Genomic DNA, 17,396 nt, shown 5'->3' on the forward strand with positions numbered 1-17,396 from the left:
TGCCCGTGGTGCGGTGGATGCCGTGCACACAGGGATTGCTTTGTGTGTGTCCCCAAGGGACCAGGGGCACAGAGGGGAGTGGAGATGGTAGCAGCCCATGGCCACCACCTGCTCCGTGTCCTCGGGAGCATGTGTAGTGATGCTGCCCAACACCTCCACAAAAGCAGAAGCTGCCAAGGGCTTTGCATCGCTGCATCCTGCTTTTCCAGAAAAGCAAATTCGAAATCACTGGAGTCCTTCTCTGAACAGAGTTCCTGCGCTGGAGCTTGTCTCACAGTCCTCATCATTCAAAAGGAAAGCTGGAAGCTCCTCCGAGCCTTGCCCTCGCCATGCTGCTGGGCAAGAGATGCCCACGCTCTCAGATGTGATGAGCGAGGTGCAGATCGGTGCCGCATTCCCCAGACTGACGCCACTTCTTAGCAAAGCCTTCGTGGCTCTCAGCACTGTGGCCAGGCAGGTTCGTGGGTCGCTGGTGATGCCAGACAATGGAGAGCAAGGACACATGGGCTCCAGATGGCACTGGGACGAAGGGCTCCATCCTCTGAACAAGTGCTGCCTGTGCAAAAAAAGCTGAGCTTGCCATGGAGGTGATGAACACAAATTCAAGGGGATGCTCAGCACGTTTTGGGGTGGTGGAGGCTGGAGATGTGAGGGAACATCCACAGGCATGGCAAAGAGCAGCAAGATGAAAAATGATAGTAATTTGCAGGTGAAGAAAGTGATTCCCAGGGTGAGGTGAGATGGCTCTGTGCTGTAGGTGGTGTTTAAAAGCAGGTTGGGAAAAGCAGCTGCATTTCTCTTCTTGGAGAGATTTCCCTGACTTTCTCCCTGTCCTCAGTGCTTCTCTTGCAAGAATCTGTATTTTGCTGATGTAACACAACACACAGCCCAAAAGACCCATCTTGCAGGGGGTACAGGAGTCATCTGAGGTCACAACCAACTGCTGCTGAGCTCAGGAGACAGGTCCCCTGTACCATCCCCAGATTCCATCCTCATCTTTCCACAGCGACCGGCGTCACCGAAAATTCACAGTCTGTGACACAGCCCACAGGATGGCAAACCAGGCCCAGCAACACACAAGTGGCTCCAACACACGTGCTTTTCTTGCAGCAAGACTTACTGTCCCCAAATCCTGATAAATAATGGCAGCATGGCCAGCCTGGGAAAGCCACCTTGGAAACAGCGCACTGAATAAAACCATTATTTTTTCAGAGGTTTGCAGAGTAGATGTTAGCTTTGTGCTCACTTGGTATTCCCCTGAACCTCAGTGGTGGGATGGGCACCTCCAAAAATGATTCCTGGTCTCCCATCTTTGGATGGAGCTTGGGCATCTCACCCCAGACCCCAGCCAGCCCCTGTGGGGAGAACTTCCCTGAAATATTCGCTGAACAACTGAAATCTTGAGAATCTGCATAAAAACCCAGCACTGACTATTGCTGGGATAACACCCTCATTACCTGAATTTCCCTCTCTTAGCTGGCACATGGTCAAGGCTTGACCAAAGTGCACAGAGAATTAGCACACAACATCCCAAATGTCCTGTAACTAAACATTAAAAAAAAAACCAAAAACAGCCTTAAGGATGGAAACCCATAAATCCCAGCTTTTCGCTTGTGCTAGCTAGCAGCCAGAGGAACACACGCTATTTGAAACCGTCATAAATATTGGGGGATGTCTAATCCCTGAGGGCCGGCAGATCCGCGGTGTGGATGCTGTCATCGGGGATGGCGCAGGGAGCAACGCTGTGCACCACTGACTCACGCCGCAGAGATGCTGGGAATCAGCTGCAGTTCCCCTTGTTTGCATAATCTCACATATTTTATTTGCTTTAGGTTGTTGGTAACTGTTGCTTAGTAGTGGGCCAGGGGCCCTTTCCCACCTTTCCCCTCCAAGGACAACCAGCCAAAGTGGGCGGCGGAGCATCCGAGGGTGTTTAAAGCACATGGGACCTGCAGGCAGCTCCTGCTGGATGACTTTCAGGTCCCTGAGTGCTACGATCCCCCAAAATCGGCAGCAAAAATCAGAATAATGCAACTAGCTACTCGCTCATTTGCATTGGATGCACAACCAGCCAGTTACGGTGCAACTTGAGATGGGGCTTGAGAGACTGACAAAATGACAAAATCCAGGTCCTGGGTGGGATGAGGTGTGTTCCAGCTTTGGAAAACAGGTCCCCGTCTTGCTTTGAGGGCAGCCGGAGCCAGCCCGGCAGCCAGGATTTGCCACCCGCAGCTAAGCGCAGAGCTCAAATCCTACCCACCAATAACAAAATAAAAAAGAACCGGCAATTTTAGCTTTTTCCTGAGCACCTCGGTCCCGCCATGAGTCCTGTTGGCAGCTCCCTGGGAGGGCACGCAAGGTGAATCTCCGTGTCGCTGTTTTAAATGATTTGGGGTGTATTAAGGAGAAGTCACCCCAAGAGCTCCGAGCAGCGTGTTGGGCTTGGGGAGGGGGCACAGAAGCAAATCACAGCACCCAGGAGACCTTGCCAAGGGTCACCAGGGCTTGTCCACCTCAAGAACCTCCTGTGGATTCCTCTGCTTGCACCCACTGCGGGCAGGACACAAGATACTGGGGACGGAGAGCTGGGCGAGGGGGTTAAGAAAGGAGGCGATCCTCCCTGAATTTTCTCTTATTTAATTAAAGCTGCACTTGCAACAGGAAGAAAAAGCAGGCATTGCGGTGTCCCCAGGTGCAGTGGGGATGCAGAGCAGGGTCCATCGTGAGGATGCGCAATGGCACATGGACAAAGTGCATTTCCCAGGAGCAAAGTGCTCCTGCAAAGGGAAAAACCTCCCAGGAAGGTGTTCCCATGGGGGGACATGTTCCCGTGTCCCTCCATTGCCCAGGGACACAGCTTTGAAGGGGTCTGCTTGGGGCTGGGATGCTGCTGAACAGAGACATATGGTTTTTAAGGTAACCCTCATCGAGATTTTCGGGCTATAACGGGATACGAGGAAACAAGATGCTCTTGATGGAGGATTAAAAAAGTAATTGTGCCGCCAATCTCACTTGGAGTCTCTAGGCCCCAAAAATTCACTTAATGGCGATATCATGTTAACCTCCACATCGATAAAATCAGGGGATTTTTTTTACGGACAAATTATTTGCAATGAGGGGCAGGGAATTATAGGAGTTCACATAAACCCAGAAGCTGCCTGTCTGTGTTCCTCAAAATACACTCTCAGTGTCACAAGCCTGGACACTTCTGCAATAGGAAAATTAAAACTACCGTGAGCCAGAAAATGCAAAATGTGGGGACAGAGCTGAAACCAGGCTGAGGATCGGCACGAGCACTGAGCTCAGCGCAGGAGTTGAGTTGTCGGCTCATTTCTAACCGCTGTAAAGCGATACACGATCATCTTGTCCCAGGAACAGTCCCAGCAACTCATCATCTTGAACGAGTTAATCGCATCTGGTTAGGAGCAAAACCTCTTCTGGCATATTTTGCTTTGGTTTACGATAAACAAAAATGCATGTTTTCATGGTGTGACTTCTTATAAATTAAACAGCACTGTCGAGTCATCAGCTCCAGCGTGGATTTGTCTGCATAAGAGTTACTGGGCTTAGCCTTAAGACAGCTGCTTAACTAAAACTTTGCTCTATCCTAAATATCTAGATTATTGTAAAAAAGCCTCTTTTTACAGAAAAGGTAAGATCTGAGCCTGCGAGCCGCTGATGCTAACGTGCACAGGCTCTAAGAGCAACGATGACAAAACCTCAACAGTTTCTTTGCAAAGCCATAGAAGAGGAGAACAATACTTTTTTAAGGGTAATAAAACTGCCCATGTATTTTTTCAAAGGGGACCCAGAGGGTGAGGACTAAAGCAGCTGGGCTCAGCTTTACCGCCTGCCCTGGGAGCAGTTTTCCAGCCCTGCTTTCCCGGGAGCTCCGTACCTGAGTGCAGGGGCCGGGCTCACCGGGACATCGCCGTCCCCAAACACCAACTCAGCAAACTTTCTGCCTGCCAAACGAGCACGAAAACACTGCTGTGTTTCCAGAAACATCCCCCTTTCCCCACCCCCAACCGCCGGCGTTATGGAGAAACCCAAGGGATTTTCCAAGAGAATTGCCCTCACCTTTCCCGTGGAGCCGGGAGCTGCCCTTTGCTGTTTTTCTAGTCTCTCACTATCTCCAAGTCTTCCCGCAGCTCCCGCTGAGCTGGAAATATCATTAAGCTCCAGTGAAGCAGACAAAAAAAAAAAAGGAAAAAAAATCCCAAGGAAAGCGTTGCAATATCCAAAGGGAGGGGAGGGAAGCAACGGGAGCCCCGGGTCCCCGCTCCACCTGCGTGCGCCTTGCTGGGATCCGGCGCTCCCCGGTCGGCGTGGAGCAGGCATGAATTCTTCTCTGGTGTCTGCTGATGACTTCACTTCATTAGCATGCTCCTGATAGTTCTCTCTGACTGTCTTTTTTACTGACTTTAAGGCTCTGCTAATCAAAATACTGTAGCGTTTAACTATTTCCTGACTCTGGGGTTTGGAAAGATGAAAAATCCACGGGGCAATAAAAGCCGAGCGGGAGCAGAACTTGCAAGCCGCGGTGGGGACCGACCCCAGAGCCGTCCCAGAACAACTTCTGCTATTGAGGTTTGCAGGTCACGACTCCAAACACCTTCCAGTTTTACATGCTTAATGAGGGCGAAACATCTGCTGTGATGGACCTTTAGGCGCAGGCGGGTGCAAAGAGGAAAGCACCTTCCACCTTTGGGGATGAGATTTTCCCCCGTGAAGCAGTTTGTGTATTTATTAACCTGTGACACCACATCAAATGTCCCTTCAAGATGGGGTGGTGGCAGCCAGGTGGGTCCCAGGTGATGCCACCCTCCAAAAGTGCCACCGCTGCCATCACCTGCTTGCTCTGTGCTTTGGGAGCAGAGATGGCTCTCCGAGGTGAAGAAAAATAAAGCTGCGTAAGCTTTGGGTTATAAAAAGGGAAAGCAAAGCACAGAGAAATAAAGCAACTCTGCTGTGATCACACCTGGAGCATGCGGCAGGGATAAAGACCCAGCTCAGGGCTCTCCTTGGGGTTTCTAACTAGATTGGAGTCCATGTCAGATTTTACTTTCACAAAGGAAAGACAGGAGCGCGCTTCACAACAGTGGGATAGGAAAAAAAACACTAAAAAGAGAGACCACATTAAACATATGTGCTGTTTTCCCTGTGTGTGCGTGTCGGCACCTGGTTGCACGTACCATGCGTGGTAGCCGTGATCACGGGCGTTTCAAGGGATGCACGCAGGTGCCCATCAGCACCCAGGCACGTGCCCGTGTTCACTGTGTGTGGTGCCGGTGTCCCGGCACTCCTGAATGCCACGGGGAAGCACATCTCGCCATGCTGATGTACGGTTGTGCACACGCGTGTGCGCACACATGGGGCGGGAACATGGGGTTTAACCATTTAGCTCCCTGCTCCGAGCACCAGTGCTACCCCCAGGAACAAACCCACACCTGCACTCTTACCTAATTAACACCCATTCGTTACAACTGCAAAAAACAGCTCTAAAAAAGCCTTTAATAAAGGCCTGCCACGGGGTTTGGGAGCCGCTGCTGGAGCAGCTGTGGGGTCCGTCGGGCTGGACGCCTGATTCATCCCCAGCAAAATGAGGTCAGGAGCAGATGAGTCTCCGAACGTTCATTTCTTCGCACAGGAGGTGACCCACATTTTTTACTCCTGATTCACAGCTCAGCTGCAGACACAGCTATCTTTAGCCCCAGAGAGAGATGCAGAGAGGCCGAGGGCCCCTCGGCAAAAGCTGTAAGGTCCAGGCTTCTGAGGGCTGTGATTTTTTTGTTATTATATATATAAATACACATACACCTTCTCCTGCTTTCTACAGCATCTCTTGGAAGAGAGCGGGACAAGCTGCAAGCATAGGGTTGATGCACTAACCAGAAGTCCTGTCCAGGCTCCAGGAGGACGGGGGTCTCCTCGGGATGCACCCACTGGGTGCCCACCCACCTGGAGCCCATTGCAACCCACGCCGGGACCCACTGGAGATGGGAGAGGGGGGGTTTCCAAAACCTTCTCGCTGATGGGACCAAGGAGCCACCAACATCAATCTTGCATCAGTCCTCAGGATGGGGGACGCTCCTTTTCCGGTCATCGTGCCCCCTCAAGAAGACGGGGGCTCTGTTTATGCCGATAAGGGCAGAGGATGCTAAACAAATCTGTTCCCAGCTCCAGCTGGTCCCAGTGAAGTTCCCAGGCACTTTCCCGCTGCTGTGGAAGAAGAAACTCTTGCGGTCGTGGCCGCATCCAGCACCCAGAGCGCAGTTGCACAAACGATAACATTTTAGCAATGTTTATCCTTCTCCTTCAGGGCGGGATTTTATTTTATCTGTTTTCAGAGCCCTAAAGCACATGTTTACTTTCGTGATGAGTAAAGTCTCCGGCACTGGCGCGGGGGAGCCTCCAGCGCTGGTGTGAGGTTAAGCATGTGCTTAAAGGGCTTGGACCAAAAATGGCTTTTTTTTTTTTCCTCTTTTTTAAGCAAGGCCACAGCACAGCAGAAAGCCCCATCCCTGGGACTGTTACCTGAGAGCAATGCACAAAACCAGAGGGTCGCTCCCTGCAACCACCATCCTTGGGCAGAGAGAAATGGACTTTAAAGCTGGCCCTAAATGAACTGGGGCCAGTTCTGATCTATCACTCGAAGGCAGGAGTCAGAATCCAGAGTCAGTGCCCAGCTTTGTGCCTTTGTGGCCTGACACTGGCACAAATTGCCTGATTAAATAAACTGACCTGCTCACAGACCAAGTGGTCTCCAGAACTGAGCCAGGAACCTGAAGAGGTTTTGCTGGACCCTCGAAATCACATCATGCCGTGCTCAGAAGAGACTTAGGAGCTGGGATGGATGTCCTGCTATCCCAAGATCCTCTTCCACTGCCAAGCAGCAAACTGGTGACACCTTATTTCATCCTACTGGGATGGATGGGAGGGTATTTGTTCACCAGCTTCTGCTGCAGGTGGGCACATCAATGCTGACCATCTCCCTTACAGCCTGCAAACCCATAAATATCCCTCTTTCGCAGTGAGGGCTCTGCTCAGGCCACTACATCATATATCATAAACTTGATTTCTCCCACAGGTTTGGGTGGCCTACCTTTGAAAGCACGTAGCTCCCAACAATTCCTTTCCTAATGTCAAGAAACAGCTATTTAAAAGCCATAAACCCCAAGCAATGCTGCTTAAACCAGGGATGTCAGATCACAACCAGGGGAGAAAGCCCATGCACACATCCAGCTCGTACCTGTAGTGTAACCACAAAAAGAAAAATTGCAGGTCTGGCATTTATTCAAGAGCTACCGTGGATTAGAAGAGAGTGTGAATTTAAAGCTCAGCAGCTATTCCTGGCTCGTTCCATGCGTGGACAACAATCACACAAAGCTTTTGCCCCAAGTCCCCAGATCAGGCAGGTTGGGATGGGTGGCTGATCTTCATCCAACCTGCCCTTCCCCTCCCAGCTGTACCATGGGATATGACTCAATTATTTCATAATACAAGTTGGGTAAAACCAACAAAACACCAGAAAAAGCAGTGGCAGAGAGAACAGCCCTCGTTAAGCCAACCCCAAAAGCACCAGGCGACTCCTTCGAAACCTGCTTATGATGTTGCCAGACAGCAGACAAGCAAGATCCCATGGATCCAGCCTGCACCAAAGGTGGAATGGTGATGAAAAGCCAAAGGAGAAGGGACGTGGAAGCAACAGGCTTCCTAGAAACCCGACAGCCACTGTGCACATGGCTTCTGCAGCGAGCAGGAGGCGTTTAGTGGCCTCTGTGTTGTGGGGAGATGCTTTGGGATGGGATTGAAGTGGCCTGAATCAGTCAAAAGCATTTTGACAATAACATTCTGAGGCCAGAAATTAAATCTGAACAAAAAGTTGGAACTCGCCCAGCAGGGATCATACGGCATGAGGAAGAACTTGCTGGCTCCCAGCTGTTTAGAGAAAGCCACCCTTGCCACCATTCCCAGAGCTTGTCCTTCACCCTCTTGTAGAAAGCTCGTCTGGATCCTCATCCTCTCAACCCCACCAACTGATGCTGTCACTCCAGAGCAGAAAGAGTCTGGCTCTGCTGCCTCCACCCCTCGTCTGTTCTTCCTGCCTTTGCTTTGAGCAAGAGCAAGATCCTCCTACGCAATGCCATGGTGAGCTCTTGCAACACAGAACTGTCTTCGAGAGCGCAGCTACGGCAGTCACAGAGACCTGCGCAGATGGAGCCAGGGCCTTGAACATGGACAAGAAGCTTGTTACCGACAGCCTGAGCATGGCTTCTGCAAGAAAACCCCTGCTGAAATGCACCAAGAGTTCAAACGCACATCTGAGCGGAGACGTGTTCTTCCAGCAACGTGGTGCAGTTGGAGAAGGGAGGGTTGGAGCATTCCACCATGTGCTCCCACGTACCCCAGGACACCCATCCCAAAGACAGGAGCTCCAGTGGCCAGACCTGACCTCAGATACACAGTTCTCCCATCCAGCCTCCTCATCCCCATCTCTGGAGAGACCTTCACAGAATTCCAGCCTGGCTGGGGTTGAAGGGACCTCTGGAGATCATCCAGTCCAACCCCTGCTAACGCAGGGTCACCAGAGCAGATCACACAGGGTCACGTCCAGGAGGGTTTGGATGTCTGCAGAGAAGGCAACTCCAAACCACTCTGGGCAGCCTGGTCCAGGGCTCTGGCACCATCTAAAGAAGTTTATCCTCATACTCCTCCTGTGTTTCAGTCCTGTCGTTGGGCACCACTGAACAGTCTGGTCCATCCTCTTGACACCCACCATGGAGGTATTTATAACATCAATAAGATCCCTCTCAGCTGCTCCAGCTGAACAGCCACAGCTCCCTCAGACTTTCCTCGGCACAAAGATGCTCCAGACCCCTCAGCATCTTTGCGTCCCTCTGCTGGACACTCTCCAGTAACTCCTTGTCCTTCTTAAAGAACACTTTTGGCAGCAACTCCCTTCTCGTCAGACGCAACAGAGCCCTGAGGAGGCGGCTGCAGCCCCCGTTGCTGACCCCAGCTTCACATCAGCATGATCCCCCACACCGTGGGTCTTCCCAGGCAGCCCCACCAGGCTCCCAGAACAACCCCCCATCAAAGGCCCGAGAGCCAGCATGTGTGTGCAGCTACAACGCAGGCAGGAGCCAGAAAAACCGTCAACATCAAAGACCAGATCCATACATCCAGTAACTCTGGACAGCAGGGGGGAAGAAACAGCCCCCAAAATCGGGCAGAAAACCATCAAGCTGCATTCTTAGGAGCGGAGTTTTGTCGACACTGTTTCTGCCGACGGGAGAGGGACGAGCAAACAAGCAGAGGTCACCGAGAGGGTCACCAGGAAAAAAGCAGATGCCACAAACAGCAGCCGTGCAAGCAAAGGACACGATGGGAAACACTTCCAAATCACTTCAGGAGCGAAGGGGCAGTGCTTTGCTGACAAAGGCAAACCAGCCCCAGGAGGCATGGATCCAGCCCCATGGAGGGACGGATCCAGCCCCTTCTCCCCACGCTGCCGCTGCCCCAGCATCTCCAAATGTCTCACCAGGGGCTGAAAAAGGAAAGAGATTTAACAGAGAACCAGCCAGACCCAGTCACCTTCCCCAGTCCCTGCAACGTGCACGGATTTCAGCAGTCACAGAACATTTTTCTTCAGGTTTTCACCCTTTTCTCCTCCTCTCACGCCGGGGTTTGTTTCCCCCCATCACCCAAGACAGCAGCTTGTTGCTGCAGGGCTGCTGGAAGTTCACCAGTCTGTGATGGGGGAACGCTTGGGAAAGCTGTATCTTTTGTTTTGCACAGGGTCAGGCTGATTATTTTTGATGGGAGGAGCAATACAACAACTATTTTTTTGTAGTCTCAGAAGCAACAGGAGTTTGCATGCACCTGCAGCCAGATTATTTCCTACCCAGCTTGACACGTTGCTAACCCCAACACCAAGTAAATCATCCCAGTCTCAGGTGGGGGCTGAAAAAAAACCTGATATTTTTGGTTCATTGCAAATTCCAGTGAACCCAGAGACGGTGAGGCAACTTTAGTTTAGCTCAGAGCAAAAATTTGAGGCTTGATGAGCTGAAAAGCTGTGGGAAAAACCTGTTTCAGGGCAAGCATGGTACATCATTCAGATCAAATCCCCCTCAATTATTGTGGCGTTATGGCATTTTTCAAGGAAATCGAGGGTGCTCCCATTCCCAAATGGGACTTTGAAAGGTTTTGATATGTCCCAGGGTTTTTAAGATGCATTTTACCACGATCCCCGAGGTAAGCAGGGCAGGATCCGTGCGGCAACCCGCTGCTGTGTCCTTCCTTTTCCCTTTTGCGAAAACTGTTTTGGCCAAAATTTCCCTCCCATTTGCATACTGCTTCATTAAGGGACAGGCTGGATTTCTCAGGACTCTCATCTTTCTTCTGTTTTGTTTCCCAGAGATTCCTCCATCGGCCACTTCCCCTGTCTTAGCACCCGGTGTTCGGGCACAATAACATCCCCCGGGCAGCCAGAGAGACGTGAGCTTAAAAAAATAACACAGAAAACACCTCGATTTTCACCACCGGCCTCTAAGATCCATTTTCTTCGAAGTAACAGGGACCCTGATGCCACACAGACCCAGCTTTGCAAAGCACTTCAGCCCGGTTTTAACACTAAACTGCATCCTACATCCCAGCGACGATCTGCACAGTATTATCAATCACCAAAACTCTTTATGTTCGTGATGCCTTGGAAAATAAGATGTTCTCCCCAGATGGAAAATGTCACCATCCAGGCAGGCGCTCTGGCCAGGGCGCCATTCCTGCATCAGCACATCGCATTGCCATCCGAGAGACCCTGGATGGGCTCTGGCCTTTGAGAAAAGCCACCTCTCAGCATCATCTAAAACCCAAGAGCTGTGCTAGCCCTCCCCTTTCTCCTTTTCTGGCAGCTTTTTAGTGAATACTCCCATTAAAAACCAAGGAAATCGCATTAAAAAGGAGCGTGTTAAAATAGCTTTAAGGGCCTGACTCTAACCAACACCTACAGTTACAACACGTTTTGCCAGAGCGTGAATCACACGTAGTTTATCGGCCAACATGGGTGATTTCCATTATGCAGCCCGGAGTGGTTCGAGTCTGCTGGGCTGTTTGGACGGAGTTTGGCACGATCCACTTGGACCTTCTCCCACTGGTGGTATAATTTCATTTAAAAGCCTTTGACTATTGTAGCCCTCCAAAGCAACAGAAACTAAAGGGGTGGAAAGGATGAAAAAAAAGCATTTTTTGTAGCTGGCCTGAGCTGTAAAATAGAAATCTTCCAGCACAAAGTGGAGAAAATGCGTCTCTCAAAGACATTTGTCTTCACTCGTCGACTGTAGCAGGGAGAGGGGTTTATTTATAGGCTTATTAACCACCAAGGCAAGAAGAATTTTATGATTTTTTACATGACATCTTGGCCCACTGGGTTTAGGAGCCTTCAGATTCATTTGCACCCCATGCAGAAGCCGCTTTTCCCTCCACAAAAAACCCCCAAAATCTGCACTCCTCCAAGTACACCCAAAATTTCCAGGTCTTCTCCTTGCACCGGTGCTCATCCACATCCATATTTCTCAAGCAGATCCTCCCTGCCAGCTTGGATTGAGCTTGCGGGAGAAACCCAGCCAAAACAAGCGATTTCTGGGATATTTTTTAAAGGTTTGGTTTGGAATTTTTGCTCCTTTTTGACACATACAACAGCAACACTGCCGAGGGAAAACTCGGTGCTTGAGAACAGCTCTAGGTCAGAACATTTGATTTCTAACAAAAACACAGTTACTTTCCAATTTTACAAGGGAAATGTGAATTTAAAATCTGGTCAGATGAAGCATTTTCACTGAAAAATCCCACCTAACGTGGCCTCAAGGGAAAGCACTGGTGGGTTTTGTGGGGCAGGAGGTGGGGGTCTGTTCCCTCATGTGGAAAGAGGATGCTTCTCATCATGCAGTTCTTATTAAAAATGCCAGGGTTAGATGAGCTTTGGGTCCTTTTGGAAGTTGGGGCCAATTTTGCATCCTCTGCTGCCTGGTTATTTTATTTCTAATACATATTTTCCCCCTCCAAGCCCTTCTGCCTTGCAAGAAGCAACATTTACTAAGGACCTGGTTGGGCTCAGGGACCCACCAACTTAAAGTGACTCCTCAGTCTTACAAGGCAGCAGCCAAATCCCAGGGCACTGCTGCAATTTGCTTCATTTTTTCCAGATATAAAGATGATTTGAATCATACAAAGACAAGACGCTTGTCCCTCCCCAGCATCCGACAGCTGCCGGATCGTCATTTTGTTCAGGGTGCTGCTGCTGTTGGCTGCATCTCCGCGTGGGCATCGACCGCAGGCAGCTGAAAAATCCTACAGCCCCTTCCCCAGGGCCAAAACAATCCTGGTCACCACCAGATACATCACCTGGGAAATATTTGGAAAAAAATATTTGTCTGCTAGGACATGTGCCTGCCCAATCTGCAGACCAGGCAAAGGCTTCTGCACTTCTTAGGATGGAAAGGCAGAACGCCCAGACAACCAGCGTCAGCTACTCATCAGCAGAGGGGTGAAAAATGGCAAAGGCTGAGCTGAAAGGGCAGGTACCTCCACAGAGCTCACGAGTGTCTGTCGGTCGTGGCTGGTGGCCAAACCCCTCCTTTTTAGTCTGAATTTTCTAACAGCTCGTGGCTCCACAGTTTCACGTGAGCATCTTCTGCCTCCACTGTTGTTTCCAGTCCCACCTGCTCCAGCTTCCCCCTCTGCCCCGGAGGCTTCGGCAACAAGTCACGGCACGTGGGGTATTTTTTTTTTTAGCAGCCTGACACACACCAAACCTGAGAAAGAAGCTTGATAAACCCAAGGTCAGGAAGGAATTTTAACTCAGCTCAACTGCGAGGAGGCAATTCAGATCCGTAACGTACCTAGACGGGCAATACAAAGAGGCGAGACAGATCGTGTGGGAGCAGGTCGGCAAAAGCTACAGAAAATATAAAGGGATTAGCTTGATTTTTTGTTTGGGTTTTTTGGAAATCACATGTTCTGCCAGGCTTTCTTAGAGGCAAACATTTTCACCCCGCAGCCAGCCTTGCCAGCCTCGAGTATGCAAAAGTCCTGAGTCAGATTTCGAAAGGCAAAGCGATACCAACTTAAAAACAGTCAGACTGGAAAAAATCACTTGATTTTTCTATTCCATTCTCTATCGCTGCTCTTACAACATTTTTTCTTTGGTTTCCACTTAGGTCGGTTTTATTCTAAACGAACCCGCGAACCTCTGTGAATCCCAGCACCTGGTGCTTTGATGGACCTAGCGAGTAGCGCAGGATTCAGAGTTCCATTGCCAAGGCTGGGGGCTGCATTTCTGCTGGGGGGGCCAATGTCTGTGCTCATCCATGTTCTCTGTCCCTCTCCCCAGCTCAGGTCTGGATCTGGTTGCTGGTTGGGATGAGCCACCGGAGGGGAATCCTCCTCCTGAGCACTCCAGCCAGCACCGATCCCAACCGTGGCCTCTGCGTCAAAGCCTACAATTGGGAACAAATCCCTTTCACCCCACTTTCATTTGCTGGATCCAGCGTTTGGGCCAAGAATCTTGCCGGCAGGTCCGAGTCCGCGGTGCCTCAGCCACCGCCTCTCGCGTTGCCCTTCCCTTCCAAGTAAAACGGAAACAGGAGGCCAAGGAACTTTCCTACGCGGCATCCAGCTTTGCCCGCTGCCAGATTATCATCGTGATATTATATTAACGTGCAAATAATGATTGCTGGCAACAAAAAAAAAAAATAATAAAAAGAACAGAAGGCGCACACCAGTGAGAAGCAAAGAGGAAAGTGCAGGAGCTGCAGCTCAGCCTTTGGCAGGACCAGCCACAACAGCAAAGCGCAGATGAGCGGGGACGGCATCACCGAAAGTGTCCGGCTCAGCCCCACGCAGGATCTGCCCCCCAAAAAACATTTTTAGCAGCCAAGAGCCCCTTCTCCCCCTGCCCTGTGCCGTGGTTTGCCCAAACGGGCTCCCTGAGCTCCGTACAGAGATGCATTGTGTCAGGAACCTGCACGTTGGGATCATCAGCGCTTTGCCCCAGTAACACAGGCCAGAAAGGAGACGTAAGATGTGTTTATGTGATTTGATTTGAGAGGATCAAGAACAAGTTCAATCAGATTATTATATTTTTTTTTCTTCTTTCAAAGACACGGTAATCTCCAAACTGATCCCCTTTAAAGAAGCAACAACAGCCTTGGGAGGTAGGATTTCCACCCATTTGAAGCGCTTAAAGGTTCAGTCCTCTGACTTCTAGGTTTCTGCATGAAAAAATCCGAAAGCAGCAAACGCTACATCACCACTTACGTTAATACTGGGCTTCCCACCCTTTGATAATCCCAAACCTCAAGCAATTGATGCTGCTTTACAAACCACTGACTATGCAGACCCACACGAATGCACCAACAACGTTGTTAGAGGAACATCAAAGTTGCAAAAGCAAAGTTGGATGCGCACAGGCTGGGGAGGAACAGAACCCATGAGAACCGGCTGAGAATTCAGATAGAAGTCAGAACAAAATCCCTTTGGGACTGTTCTGGGCAAAGCAGTGTTGCGGCTCTTGTCCATAAACAGATATTTCTTTTTTTTCCACCCATCACATCACCATTAAACTGTAGGAACTGGTGCTGGGTAAGACTTTCTAAAAGAAAAGCAAAGAAATGACTTTCAGGACCCACCTCAGGATCTTAGCGAAGAATAAATGCAAAGCACAGCCTGGGCACACTATAATGTGGCTTGGGAACATCAGCCCTGGGTCCTGATGGCCCCAAGAGGGTTGTACATATTTATGTGCACATCAAAACATCCATACGCCCTTAGATCTGTGCAATAAAATCTGCAATGCAGAGCGCCAGCTTCCTTCAGCTCTGCAAGTCACAGCCGAAGCGAGCTCCAGAACACCAAAACAAGGTAATTAAGAGCAGATTTGGCCCTCAGCACTTTTTGTATACAAAATGTTTTGGAAACTAATTAAAGCACCGTCCCAGGCAACGCCGTTACACATCCCGAATGCCACAAATGTCCTGGCGAGTGGCTCTGTGTGAGAACAGGGAAAGGACCAATAACCCCAAACTGGGCGCAATGGAGCTGCTGCATCCCCAACATCTTGCAACTGGCCCTCAGAGCAGGCGCTGGATTTACGAGGTGTCAGAGAGAGGAGGGGATGTCATTCGTAAAGGATCATGTGTTTCTCCCCCAGAAACCATGTTATGTGTTTCTAACTGAGTTCGAGCTTAAAGGAAACCTGGGTTTCTGCTGGTGGGAAACTGGGAGGAACCAGTCACATCAGTATGCTGCTACCAGGCAGAAAACAACGCTGTGATGTTGAGAGTTGCTGGACCGTAGTTTTATGTCCCTCGCAGATACCAGAGCTTCTCAAACTACAAAATATCCTGAGATATTAGAGGAGTGACTGGTGCCAGAAACCTCTTTTGTGGGAGGGACCAGAGTGGGCTGTGAGCTGGATTGACCTGAGGCCTGCTGGGGCATCGCATTTGGTGACTCTCACATTTGTTCATGTTTGCATTTAAACAATGGGAACAGAAAAACGTTCCTTTCCCGGAAAGCTTAGCAAAGCTGCCCTCAAATGGGACACAGCAAAAACTGACACTGCGGGATGGGAGATCAGGTGCAGCCCCACGCTGGTGCTTTACGAGGGCTCCTGACATTGGGTTTTGCAAAAACCAAGACATCTGGATAGAAAAGAATATAGTTTAATGCCATGATGCATGTTAAAGGCATGGAAAACATCTCACCTACATTGTGTTACAAGACATGCAGAAAGGAGGAGCAGCCTCCAGCCACGACCTTCGTCTCACCTGCATCCCCCCGAGCAGCATGCAGCAACACACTGGGTTAACAGCTCATTTCTCACAGTTTATGATGAGGAAATGGCTTCTTAGCTCCTTCACTCCCCTGCAAAGGCTTTGCTGGTGTTTTTGAGCTCTTTGGCACCCCGTCTGTGGGACGTGCCAGTCTGCTCAGGTAGCAAATCCCTGCAGAAGTCGTGATGACTGCATCCCAGCAGCATCCCAGTGCCTGCATCCCAGTAGCATCCCAGTGATTGCATCCCAGCAGCATCCCAGTGACTGGATCCCAGTGCCTGTATCCCAGCAACATCCCAGTATCTGCATCCCAGCAGCATCCCAGTGCCTGCACCACAGTGACTGCATCCCAGCAGCATCCCAGTGCCTGTATCCCAGCAGCATCCCAGTATCTGCATCCCAGTAGCATCCCAGCATCCTGAATAAGAAGCATTTTAAGCTTTCTTTCAGTTTTCAAAGTCTCTACAAATATTCAGCTTTGATATAAAAATATAGGCAAAATCCGCAGAGGGGTCACAGGGAACAGAAATGCCCTGCTCTTTTTCTCCACTAAATAAATCAAATCCCAACTGGGTTGAACTTTGCCTGGCTGTGGATTTTATTACTGATTCAAATTATTTACTGACATCTTGAGACAGGCCCCAATCACGGCATAAAGAGACTCAGCCGTAGCTGCATCCCAGCATTTCCACCGTGCATCCGACCAAAGTGTTCGCTTCAGCTCCGATCTCCAGACAACAACAGATCAAAACAATAAAGTTGCAGGAAATTAAAAATGCACAGTATTCGTCACCATTTCTATGTCACAGCTTTCACCTTTTGCTTTTTTGCTCAGCAAAACCAGACAGAAACCATTGTCTGCTTATTCTTGGTCAACCCTTTGAAATTCAGAACTTCTTGGGAGGAAACCCAGTAAAGACTGACCTTTCTTGAAACACTCATAAACCTTTTCTAATTTTTCCTTTTGCCTTAATGTTCTGTGTTTTTATTGGGACCCGAATGTACAGTTATTCTCCCTTTTTATTTTCCTCCCCTTTTTATTTTTGCCACTGAATCTGACAGCAAACATCCCAGAGGAGAGGGAGTTTTCCACCATTTCTGGTAGCAAATTCTTTATGTTTCATTTTAGCCTTTTGTGGCTTCAAAGAAACAGCTTGAAATCCAGAAAGGGTCCAGATTGGCCAAGGAAATATGAAACATCGTAATAGCTCTAATGTTAGAGGAATTTTTAAAAGGTTACATAGTGGAAAAATAAAATATGAAAACCTTGTGGAAGCAAGGAGGTTCCTCGAATGCTCCTGCCAGCCCCCCTGCTACTGCAAAAAAGGGCGAAAAAGGGGGGGGAATGTCAAAAATCCCCCTTAAAAGCAAATTTCACCAAACAGAAGGAAAAGTATTTTAAATGCCGCAAAGCAGAAAATGCTCCAAAATGGTAAAAAGCTTTTCTCAACGTTTTTCCCATAGCTGACCTATTCTAATAATCATTTTCACTCTCTTTTTCTGGCACGCACGCCCAAAACCGCTGTGTGCACGGCCCTGAAGCTGCCTATGTACTTTCAA

At 49.6% G+C, this 17,396-nt stretch overlaps 1 protein-coding gene across 11 annotated transcripts in view; it reads right to left on the reverse strand.

Annotated features, from left to right (window-relative positions):
• Nucleotides 1–17,396, reverse strand: part of ZNF469 (zinc finger protein 469) — a 240,008-nt gene that overhangs the window by 61,443 nt on the left and 161,169 nt on the right. For 3 of the 11 annotated variants that reach the window (XM_065028769.1, XM_065028768.1, XM_065028767.1), the window contains exon 1: nt 4,081–4,845. The exons of the other annotated variants lie outside the window; for them this stretch is intronic. The gene's annotated coding sequence lies outside the window, so the exon portion shown is untranslated. Of the gene's footprint in view, nt 1–4,080; nt 4,846–17,396 lie in introns of those variants that run through there. 11 annotated transcript variants of the gene reach the window in all.

The sequence above is a fragment of the Columba livia genome, chromosome 13 (genome assembly GCF_036013475.1).
Source record: "Columba livia isolate bColLiv1 breed racing homer chromosome 13, bColLiv1.pat.W.v2, whole genome shotgun sequence".
NCBI classification, from domain to species: Eukaryota; Metazoa; Chordata; class Aves; order Columbiformes; family Columbidae; genus Columba; species Columba livia.